Consider the following 10,424-nt stretch of genomic DNA (forward strand, 5'->3'; position numbering starts at 1 on the left):
TGGGGGGGGGGCGGTAGACCTCACATTAGGGGGAGGGGTAACAGTCAGGTGTGTGGGGGAAGGGCCATTGTCAGGGGTAACAGTCAGGTGGGGGGAGGGGCTGTTGTCAGGGGTAACAGTCTCTGGTGGGGGGGAGGGGCTGTTGTCAGGGGTAACAGTCTCTGGTGGGGTCGGTAGACCTCACATTAGGGAGGAGGGGTAACAGGTGTGTGGGGGAGGGGCCATTGTCAGGGGGTAACTGTCTCCGGTGGGGTATGGGAGAATGCGGTGGGCCTCACATCTCCGGTCTCTCCGGTTTCCCGCTACCTGGCCGCCGCCATTTTCTTTCTCTGATCAATCCTCCGCCCTCAGCCCCGCCCACCGGAGTTCCCGCCTCGCGCCTGCGCAGTGCCCTCCTCTCCCGGGGTCGCTCAGACACGGTGGGACGGAATTTAGAAGGGGTGGGCGGAGTGAGGGCGGGGTTTGGCGGTTCGGGGGAGTATATCTAGGGGCCGATGATTCAACTTGCCGCTCCTTTTAAAGTCTAACATTTACACGGAGCTCCACGGCCTGTATTTCACCAAATAATCTCCGTTTACTGTTAAAAATACGTGAAAAATGCAAAACTCCGCTGGGTGTAAAAAGATGTCCGCTTGCCGCCTTCTCTCTGTATCCTTAATGTAGAAGAGTGAGGGGTGTAGAAAGATGGCGACGATGGAACGTCACTTCCGTTACGCATTTCTGACAAAGGTCACGTGACCTGTGATGACGAACCTCTTTGTTATGTTATCTGTGTGTTCTATAGAGAATGGGGGGCGGGGCTCATCTAGATCCCATGTCTTCCACTATTCAATCCCTTCCCCTAGTACAAGCCCCTCCCATACAATGAGTAAGCACTCTCTGACCCCCCCACATGAAGTCTGTGTACAGTGACAGTGCACATTAATATCACTGGTCCCCACAAAGTGTGTGATTGTACACTGGAGGGGGGGGGGGGGCACAATGGGGGGCGCTGATAGGATGGGTGACTGATGGGGACAGGATCCCCTATGGATAGGTGTAGAGTCAGTTTAGGACATCTACCCGGGCGCTGGATAACCATGTCCCTGCACATGCACAGATCGTTCGGAGGCATTATTCAACAATCAGCAAAGTACAGAGGCGGAGTCTAATGTTGGCGCCTGCCTCGCCCTCTGTGTGCCAGACTTCACCGATGACATCACAGGCAGAGGACGGGGATCAAAACTTCACTGATGACATCATAAGCAGAGAACGGGGATCAAAACTTCACCGATGACATCATAGGCAGAGGACGGGGGATCAAGACTTCACCGATGACATCACAGGCAGAGGACGGGGATCAAAACGTCACCGATGACATCATAGGCAGAGGACGGGGATTGAGACTTCACCGATGACATCACAGGCAGAGGACGGGGATCAAAACGTCACCGATGACATCATAGGCAGAGGACGGGGATCGAGAGTTCACCGATGACATCACAGGCAGAGGACAGGGGATCGAGAGTTCACAGATTACATCACAGGCAGAGGATGGGGGATCGAGACTTCACCAATGACATCACAGGCCGAGGACGGGGATCAAAACTTCACCGATGACATCACAGGCAGAGGACGGGGGATCGAGAGTTCACCGATGACATCATAGGCAGAGGACGGGGGATCAAGACTTCACCGATGACATCACAGGCAGAGGACGGGGATCAAAACGTCACCAATGACATCATAGGCAGAGGACGGGGGATCGAGACTTTACCGATGACATCACAGACAGAGGACGGGGATTTAGACTTCACCGATGACATCACAGACAGAGGACGGGGAATCGAGACTTCACCGATGACATCACAGGCAGAGGATGGGGATCGAGACGTCACAATGACATCATAGGCAGAGGACGAGCGATTGAGACTTCACTGATGGTGTCACAGGGAGAGGACGGGGGATCGACACGTCACCGATGACATCAGAGGCAGAGGATGGGGATCGAGACTTCACCGATGACATCACAGGCAGAGGACGGGGATTGAGACTTCACCGATGACATCATAGGCAGAGGACGGGGGATCGAGACTTCACCGATGACATCATAGGCAGAGGACGGGGGAACGAGACTTCACCGATGACATCACAGACAGAGGACGGGGCATCGAGACTTCACCGATGACATCACAGGCAGAGGATGGGGATCGAGACGTCACCGATGACATCACAGACAGAGGACGAGCGATTGAGACTTTACTGATGACGTCACAGGGAGAGGACGGGGGATCGACACGTCACCGATGACATCACAGGCAGAGGACGGGGATTGAGACTTCACCGATGACATCATAGGCAGAGGACGGGGGATCGAGACTTCACCGATGACATCATAGGCAGAGGACGAGCGATTGAGACTTCACTGATGGTGTCACAGGGAGAGGACGGGGGATCGACACGTCACCGATGACATCAGAGGCAGAGGATGGGGATCGAGACTTCACCGATGACATCACAGGCAGAGGACGGGGATTGAAACTTCACCGATGACATCATAGGCAGAGGACGGGGGATCGAGACTTCACCGATGACATCATAGGCAGAGGACGGGGGATCGAGACTTCACCGATGACATCACAGACAGAGGACGGGGCATCGAGACTTCAACGATGACATGACAGATAGAGGACGGGGATTGAGACTTCACCGATGACATCACAGGCAGAGGATGGGGATCGAGACGTCACCGATGACATCACAGACAGAGGACGAGCGATTGAGACTTTACTGATGACGTCACAGGGAGAGGACGGGGGATCGACACGTCACTGATGACATCACAGGCAGATGACGGGGATTGAGACTTCACCGATAACATCATAGGCAGAGGACGGGGGATCGAGACTTCACCGATGACATCATAGGCAGAGGACGGGGGATCGAGACTTCACCGATGACATCACAGACAGAGGACGGGGGATCGAGACTTCACCAATGACATCATAGGCAGAGGACGGGGGATCGAGACTTCACCGATGACATCATAGGCAGAGGACGGGGGATCGAGACTTCACCGATGACATCATAGGCAGAGGACGGGGGATCGAGACTTCACCGATGACATCACAGACAGAGGACGGGCATCGAGACTTCACCAATGACATCACAGACAGAGGACGGGGGATCGAGACTTCACCGATGACACCACAGGCAGAGGATGGGGATCAAGACGTCACCGATGACATCATAGGCAGAGGACGAGCGATTGAGACTTCACTGATGACGTCACAGGGAGAGGACGGGGGATCGACACGTCACCGATGACATCAGAGGCAGAGAACGGGGATTGAGACTTCACCGATGACATCATAGGCAGAGAACGGGGATTGAGACTTCACTGATGACATCACAGGCAGAGGACGGGGGATCGAGAGTTCACCAATGACATCACAGGCAGAGGACGGGGGATCGAGACTTCACCGATGACATCACAGGCAGAGGACGGGGGATCGAGACTTCACCGATGACATTACAGGCAGAGGACGGGGATCAAAACGTCACCGATGACATCATAGGCAGAGGACGGGGATTGAGACTTCACCGATGACATCACAGGCAGAGGACAGGGGATCGAGACTTCACCGATGACATCACAGGCAGAGGATGGGGATCGAGACGTCACCGATGACATCACAGACAGAGGACGAGCGATTGAGACTTTACTGATGACGTCACAGGGAGAGGACGGGGGATCGACACGTCACTGATGACATCACAGGCAGATGACGGGGATTGAGACTTCACCGATAACATCATAGGCAGAGGACGGGGGATCGAGACTTCACCGATGACATCATAGGCAGAGGACGGGGGATCGAGACTTCACCGATGACATCACAGACAGAGGACGGGGGATCGAGACTTCACCAATGACATCATAGGCAGAGGACGGGGGATCGAGACTTCACCGATGACATCATAGGCAGAGGACGGGGGATCGAGACTTCACCGATGACATCATAGGCAGAGGACGGGGGATCGAGACTTCACCGATGACATCACAGACAGAGGACGGGCATCGAGACTTCACCAATGACATCACAGACAGAGGACGGGGGATCGAGACTTCACCGATGACACCACAGGCAGAGGATGGGGATCAAGACGTCACCGATGACATCATAGGCAGAGGACGAGCGATTGAGACTTCACTGATGACGTCACAGGGAGAGGACGGGGGATCGACACGTCACCGATGACATCAGAGGCAGAGAACGGGGATTGAGACTTCACCGATGACATCATAGGCAGAGAACGGGGATTGAGACTTCACTGATGACATCACAGGCAGAGGACGGGGGATCGAGAGTTCACCAATGACATCACAGGCAGAGGACGGGGGATCGAGACTTCACCGATGACATCACAGGCAGAGGACGGGGGATCGAGACTTCACCGATGACATTACAGGCAGAGGACGGGGATCAAAACGTCACCGATGACATCATAGGCAGAGGACGGGGATTGAGACTTCACCGATGACATCACAGGCAGAGGACAGGGGATCGAGACTTCACCGATGACATCACAGGCAGAGGACGGGGGATCGAGACTTCACCGATGTCATCATAGGCAGAGGACGGGGGATTGAGACTTCACCGATGACATCATAGGCAGAGGACGGGGGATCGAGACTTTACCGATGACATCATAGGCAGAGGACGGGGGATCGAGACTTCACCGATGACATCACAGACAGAGGACGGGGGATCGAGACTTCACCGATGACATCACAGACAGAGGACGGGGGATCGAGACTTCACCGATGACATCACAGGCAGAGGATGGAGATCGAGACGTCACCGATGACATCACAGGCAGAGGATGGGGATCGAGACGTCACAATGACATCATAGGCAGAGGACGAGCGATTGAGACTTCACTGATGGTGTCACAGGGAGAGGACGGGGGATCGACACGTCACGATGACATCAGAGGCAGAGGATGGGGATCGAGACGTCACCAATGACATCATAGGCAGAGGACGGGGATTGAGACTTCACCGATGACATCATAGGCAGAGGACGGGGGATCGAGACTTCACCGATGACATCACAGACAGAGGACAGGGCATCGAGACTTCACCGATGACATCACAGACAGAGGACGGGGGATCGAGACTTCACCGATGACATCACAGGCAGAGGATGGGGATCGAGACGTCACCGATGACATCATAGACAGAGGACGAGCGATTGAGACTTTACTGATGACGTCACAGGGAGAGGACGGGGGATCGACACGTCACCGATGACATCAGAGGCAGAGGATGGGGATCGAGACTTCACCGATGACATCACAGGCAGAGGACGGGGATTGAGACTTCACCGATGACATCATAGGCAGAGGACGGGGGATCGAGACTTCACCGATGACATCATAGGCAGAGGACGGGGGATCGAGACTTCACCGATGACATCACAGACAGAGGACGGGCATCGAGACTTCACCAATGACATCACAGACAGAGGACGGGGGATCGAGACTTCACCGATGACACCACAGGCAGAGGATGGGGATCAAGACGTCACAGATGACATCATAGGCAGAGGACGAGCAATTGAGACTTCACTGATGACGTCACAGGGAGAGGACGGGGGATCGACACGTCACCGATGACATCAGAGGCAGAGGTATGCCTGTGATGTCATTGGTGACGTCTCGATCCCCCGTCCTCTGCCTGTGATGTCATCGGTGAAGTCTCGATCCCCTGTCCTCTGCCTGTGATGTCATTGGTGACGTCTCGATCCCCCGTCCTCTGCCTGTGATGTCATCAGTGAAGTCTCGATCCCCCGTCCTCTGCCTATGATGTCATCGGTGAAGTCTCGCACACAGAGAGAGCGAGGCAGAAGCTGACGATCAGACTCCGCCTCTGTACTTGTCTCCGAACTGCATGTGCAGTGGTGACATCACACCAGCTGATCGTTGGAGGCCTGATCCAATGATCTGCAATAATCGGAGGACCTCTATAAATCGCTGATCGCCGTTATTACTAGTATAAAATAATAAATAAATAACACTTCCAGTATCTATCCCATAGTCTGTGGACCGATCGATATTCACTGATTGGGATTTGTAGCAGAGTACAGATTGGAATAAATTGATGCAGAAATACGATTTTTTTAACATTTTTTATTGGATGTTTTATAGCAGAAAGTAAAATATATATTATTATTATTATTGTTTTTTTTTTTTTTCAGAATTATCGCTGTTTTTTTCTTTATAGAGCAAAAAGTAAAAACCGCAGAAGAAATCCCACAAAGAAATCCCTATTCGTGGGAAAGGACCTCAATGATATTTGTGTACAGCGCACGACCGAGCAATTGTCAGTTATCCAGTCCCTGTGCCCCCCCAGTCCATGTGCCCCCCTCCAGTCTCTGTGCCCCCTCCGGTCCATGTGCCCCCCTCCGGTCCCTGTGCCCCCCTCCGGTCCCTGTGCCCCCCTCCGGTCCCTGTGCCCCCTTCAGTCCATGTGCCCCCCTCCAGTCTCTGTGCCCCCTCCAGTCCATGTGCCCCCCTCCGGTCCCTGTGCCCCCCTCCGGTCTCTGTGCCCCCTCTCCGGTCCCTGTGCCCCCCTCCGGTCTCTGTGCCCCACTCCGGTCTCTGTGCCCCACTCCGGTCCCTGTGCCCCCCTCCGGTCCCTGTGCCCTCCTCCAGTCTCTGTGCCCCACTCCGGTCCCTGTGCCCCACTCCGGTCCCTGTGCCCCACTCCAGTCCATGTGCCCCCCTCCGGTCCCTGTGCCCCCCTCCGGTCTCTGTGCCCCCTCTCCGGTCCCTGTGCCCCCCTCCGGTCTCTGTGCCCCACTCCGGTCCCTGTGCCCCACTCCGGTCCCTGTGCCCCCCTCCGGTCCCTGTGCCCTCCTCCAGTCTCTGTGCCCCACTCCGGTCCCTGTGCCCCACTCCGGTCCCTGTGCCCCCCTCCGGTCTCTGTGCCCCACTCCGGTCCCTGTGTCCCACTCCGGTCCCTGTGCCCCCCTCCGGTCCCTGTGCCCCCCTCCAGTCTCTGTGCCCCACTCCGGTCCCTGTGCCCCACTCCGGTCCCTGTGCCCCCCTCCGGTCCCTGTGCCCTCCTCCAGTCTCTGTGGCCCTCCTCCAGTCTCTGTGCCCCCCTCCAGTCCCTGTGCCCCCCTCCAGTCCCTGTGCCCCCATCCGGTCCCTGTGCCCCCCTCCAGTCTATGTGCCCCCTCCGGTCTCTGTGCCCCCTCCGGTCTCTGTGGCCCTCTTCCAGTCTCTGTGGCCCTCCTCCAGTCTCTGTGGCCCCCTCCAGTCTCTGTGGCCTGCCTCCAGTCTCTGTGCCCCCCTCCAATCTCTGTGGCCCCCTCCAGTCTCTGTGCCCCCTCCAATCTCTGTGGCCCCCCTCCAATCTCTGTGGCCCTCCTCCAGTCTCTGTGGCCCCTCCAATCTCTGTGGCCCTCCTCCAGTCTCTGTGGCCCCCTCCAATATCTGTGCCCCCCTCCAGTCTCTGTGGCCCTTCTCCAATCTCTGTGGCCCCCCTCCAATCTCTGTGGCCCTCCTCCAGTCTCTGTGGCCCCCTCCAATATCTGTGCCCCCCTCCAGTCTCTGTGGCCCTTCTCCAGTCTCTGTGGCCCTCCTCCAGTCTCTGTGGCCCCCTCCAGTCTCTGTGTCCCCCTTCAATCTCTGTGGCCCCCTCCAGTCTCTGTGGCCCTCTTCCAGTCTCTGTGGCCCTCCTCCAGTCTCTGTGGCCCTCCTCCAGTTTCTGTGTCCCCCTCCAATCTCTGTGGCCCCCTCCAGTCTCTGTGCCCCCCTCCAATCTCTGTGCCCCCTCCAATCTCTGTAGCCCCCCTCCAATCTCTGTGGCCCTCCTCCAGTCTCTGTGGCCCTCCTCCAATTACTGTGGCCCTCCTCCAGGCTTGGTGGCCCTCCTTCCAGTCTGTGTGGCCCTTCTCCAGTCTCTGTGGCCCCCTCCAATCTCTGTGGCCCCCTTCAGATTCTGTGGCTCCATCCAATCTCTGTGGCCCCCCTCCAGTCTCTGTGGCCCCCTCCAATCTCTGTGGCCCCCCTCCAGTCTCTGTGGCCCCGTCCAGTCTCTGTGGCCCTCCTCCAGTCTCTGTGGCCCCTCCAATCTCTGTGGCCCTCCTCCAGTCTTTGTGGCCCCCTCCAGTCTCTGTGGCCCCCCTCCAGTCTCTATGGCATCTCACCAGTCCCTGTGGCCCCCCTCCAGTCCCTGTGCCCCCCTCCGGTCCCTGCGCCCCCCTCTGGTCTCTGTGCCCCCCTCCGGTCCCTGTGCCCCCCTCCGGTCTCTGTGGCCCTCCTCCAGTCTCTGTGGCCCTCCTCCAGTCTCTGTGGCCCCCCTCCAGTCTCTTTCCCCCCTCCAGTCCATGTGCCCCCCTCCGGTCCATGTGCCCCCCTCCGGTCCCTGTGCCCCCCTGCGGTCCCTGTGCCCCCCTCCGGTCTCTGTGCCCCCCTCCGCTCCCTGTGCCCCCCTCCGGTCCCTGTGCCCCCCTCCGGTCTCTGTGGCCCTCCTCCAGTCTCTGTGCCCCCCCCAGTCCCTGTGCCCCCCCTCCAGTCCCTGTGCCCCCATCCGGTCCCTGTGCCCCCTCCAGTCTATGTGCCCCCTCCGGTCTCTGTGGCCCTCTTCCAGTCTCTGTGGCCCTCCTCCAGTCTCTGTGGCCCTCCTCCAGTCTCTGTGGCCCTCCTCCAGTCTCTGTGGCCCCCCTCCAGTCTCTGTGGCCCCCCTCCAGTCTCTGTGGCCCCCTCCAGTCTCTGTGGCCTGCCTCCAGTCTCTGTGCCCCCCTCCAATCTCTGTGGCCCCCCTCCCGTCTCTGTGGCCTGCCTCCAGTCTCTGTGCCCCCTCCAATCTCTGTGGCCCCCCTCCAATCTCTGTGGCCCTCCTCCAGTCTCTGTGGCCCCTCCAATCTCTGTGGCCCCCTCCAATATCTGTGGCCCCCTCCAGTCTCTGTGGCCCTTCTCCAGTCTCTGTGGCCCTCCTCCAGTCTCTGTGGCCCCCTCCAGTCTCTGTGGCCCCCTCCAGTCTCTGTGGCCCTCCTCCAGTCTCTGTGACCCCTCCAGTCTCTGTGTCCCCCTTCAATCTCTGTGGCCCCCTCCAGTCTCTGTGGCCCTCTTCCAGTCTCTGTGGCCCTCCTCCAGTCTCTGTGGCCCTCCTCCAGTTTCTGTGTCCCCCTCCAATCTCTGTGGCCCCCTCCAGTCTCTGTGGCCTGCCTCCAGTCTCTGTGCCCCCCTCCAATCTCTGTAGCCCCCCTCCAATATCTGTGGCCCTCCTCCAGTCTCTGTGGTCCTCCTCCAGTCTCTGTGGCCCCCTCCAATCTCTGTGGCCCTCCTCCAGTCTTGGTGGCCCTCCTTCCAGTCTCTGTGGCCCTTCTCCAGTCTCTGTGGCCCCCTCCAATCTCTGTGGCCCCCTCCAGATTCTGTGGCTCCATCCAATCTCTGTGGCCCCCCTCCAGTCTCTGTGGCCCCCCTCCAGTCTCTGTGGCCCCGTCCAGTCTCTGTGGCCCTCCTCCAGTCTCTGTGGCCCCCTCCAATCTCTGTGGCCCTCCTCCAGTCTCTGTGGCCCCTCCAATCTCTGTGGCCCTCCTCCAGTCTTTGTGGCCCCCTCCAGTCTCTGTGGCCCCCTCCAGTCTCTATGGCATCTATCCAGTCCCTGTGGCCCCCCTCCAGTCTCTGTGGCCCCCTCCAGTCCCTGTGGCCCTCCTCCAGTCCCTTTGCCCCCCTCCAATCTCTGTGGCCCTCCTCCAGTCTCTGTGGCCCCTCCAGTCTCCGTGGCCCTCCTCCAGTCTTTGTGGCCCCCTCCAATCTCTGTGGCCCCCTCCAGTCCTTGTGGCCCCCCTCCAGTCTCTGTGGCCATCCTCCAGTCTCTGTGGCTCCTCCAGTCTCCGTGGCCCTCCTCCAGTCTTTGTGGCCCCCCCTCCAGTCCCTGTGGCCCCCCTCCAGTCTCTGTGGCCCCCCTCCAGTCCCTGTGGCCCCCCTCCAGTCCCTTTGCCCCCCTCCAATCTCTTTGGCCCTCCTCCAGTCTCTGTGGCCCCTCCAGTCTCCGTGGCCCTCCTCCAGTCTTTGTGGCCCCCCTCCAGTTCCTGTGGCCCCCCCTCCAGTCTCTGTGGCCCCCCTTCAGTCCCTGTGGCCCCCCTCCAGTCCCTGTGGCCCCCCTTCAGTCCCTGTGGCCCCCCTCCAGTCCCTGTGGACCCCCTCCAGTCCCTGTGGCCCCCCTCCAGTCCCTGTGGACCCCCTCCAGTCCCTGTGGCCCCCCTCCAGTCCCTGTGGACCCCCTCCAGTCCCTGTGGCCCCCCTCCAGTCCCTGTGGACCCCCTCCAGTCTCTTTGCCCCCCTCCAATCTCTGTGACATTTTCTATAGTTAGAAAATGACCTCTCCCCCTCCATCTATCTACACCCTGAGCGGTGGCCGTCGG

The 10,424-nt window shown here is 58.7% G+C and overlaps 1 protein-coding gene across 1 annotated transcript in view; it reads right to left on the reverse strand.

The window, feature by feature from the left end:
* LOC143942490 (GON-4-like protein) overlaps nucleotides 1-404 on the reverse strand; it is a 41,026-nt gene extending 40,622 nt beyond the window's left edge. The window contains 1 exon segment of the mRNA XM_077463798.1: nucleotides 279-404. The gene's annotated coding sequence lies outside the window, so the exon portion shown is untranslated.
* Between the last annotated feature and the right edge of the window lie 10,020 nt (nucleotides 405-10,424).

The sequence above is a fragment of the Lithobates pipiens genome, unplaced genomic scaffold (assembly GCF_037356315.1).
Source record: "Lithobates pipiens isolate NorthernLeopardFrog02 unplaced genomic scaffold, aLitPip1_a1.2 Scaffold_30, whole genome shotgun sequence".
Classification (NCBI taxonomy): Eukaryota; Metazoa; Chordata; class Amphibia; order Anura; family Ranidae; genus Lithobates; species Lithobates pipiens.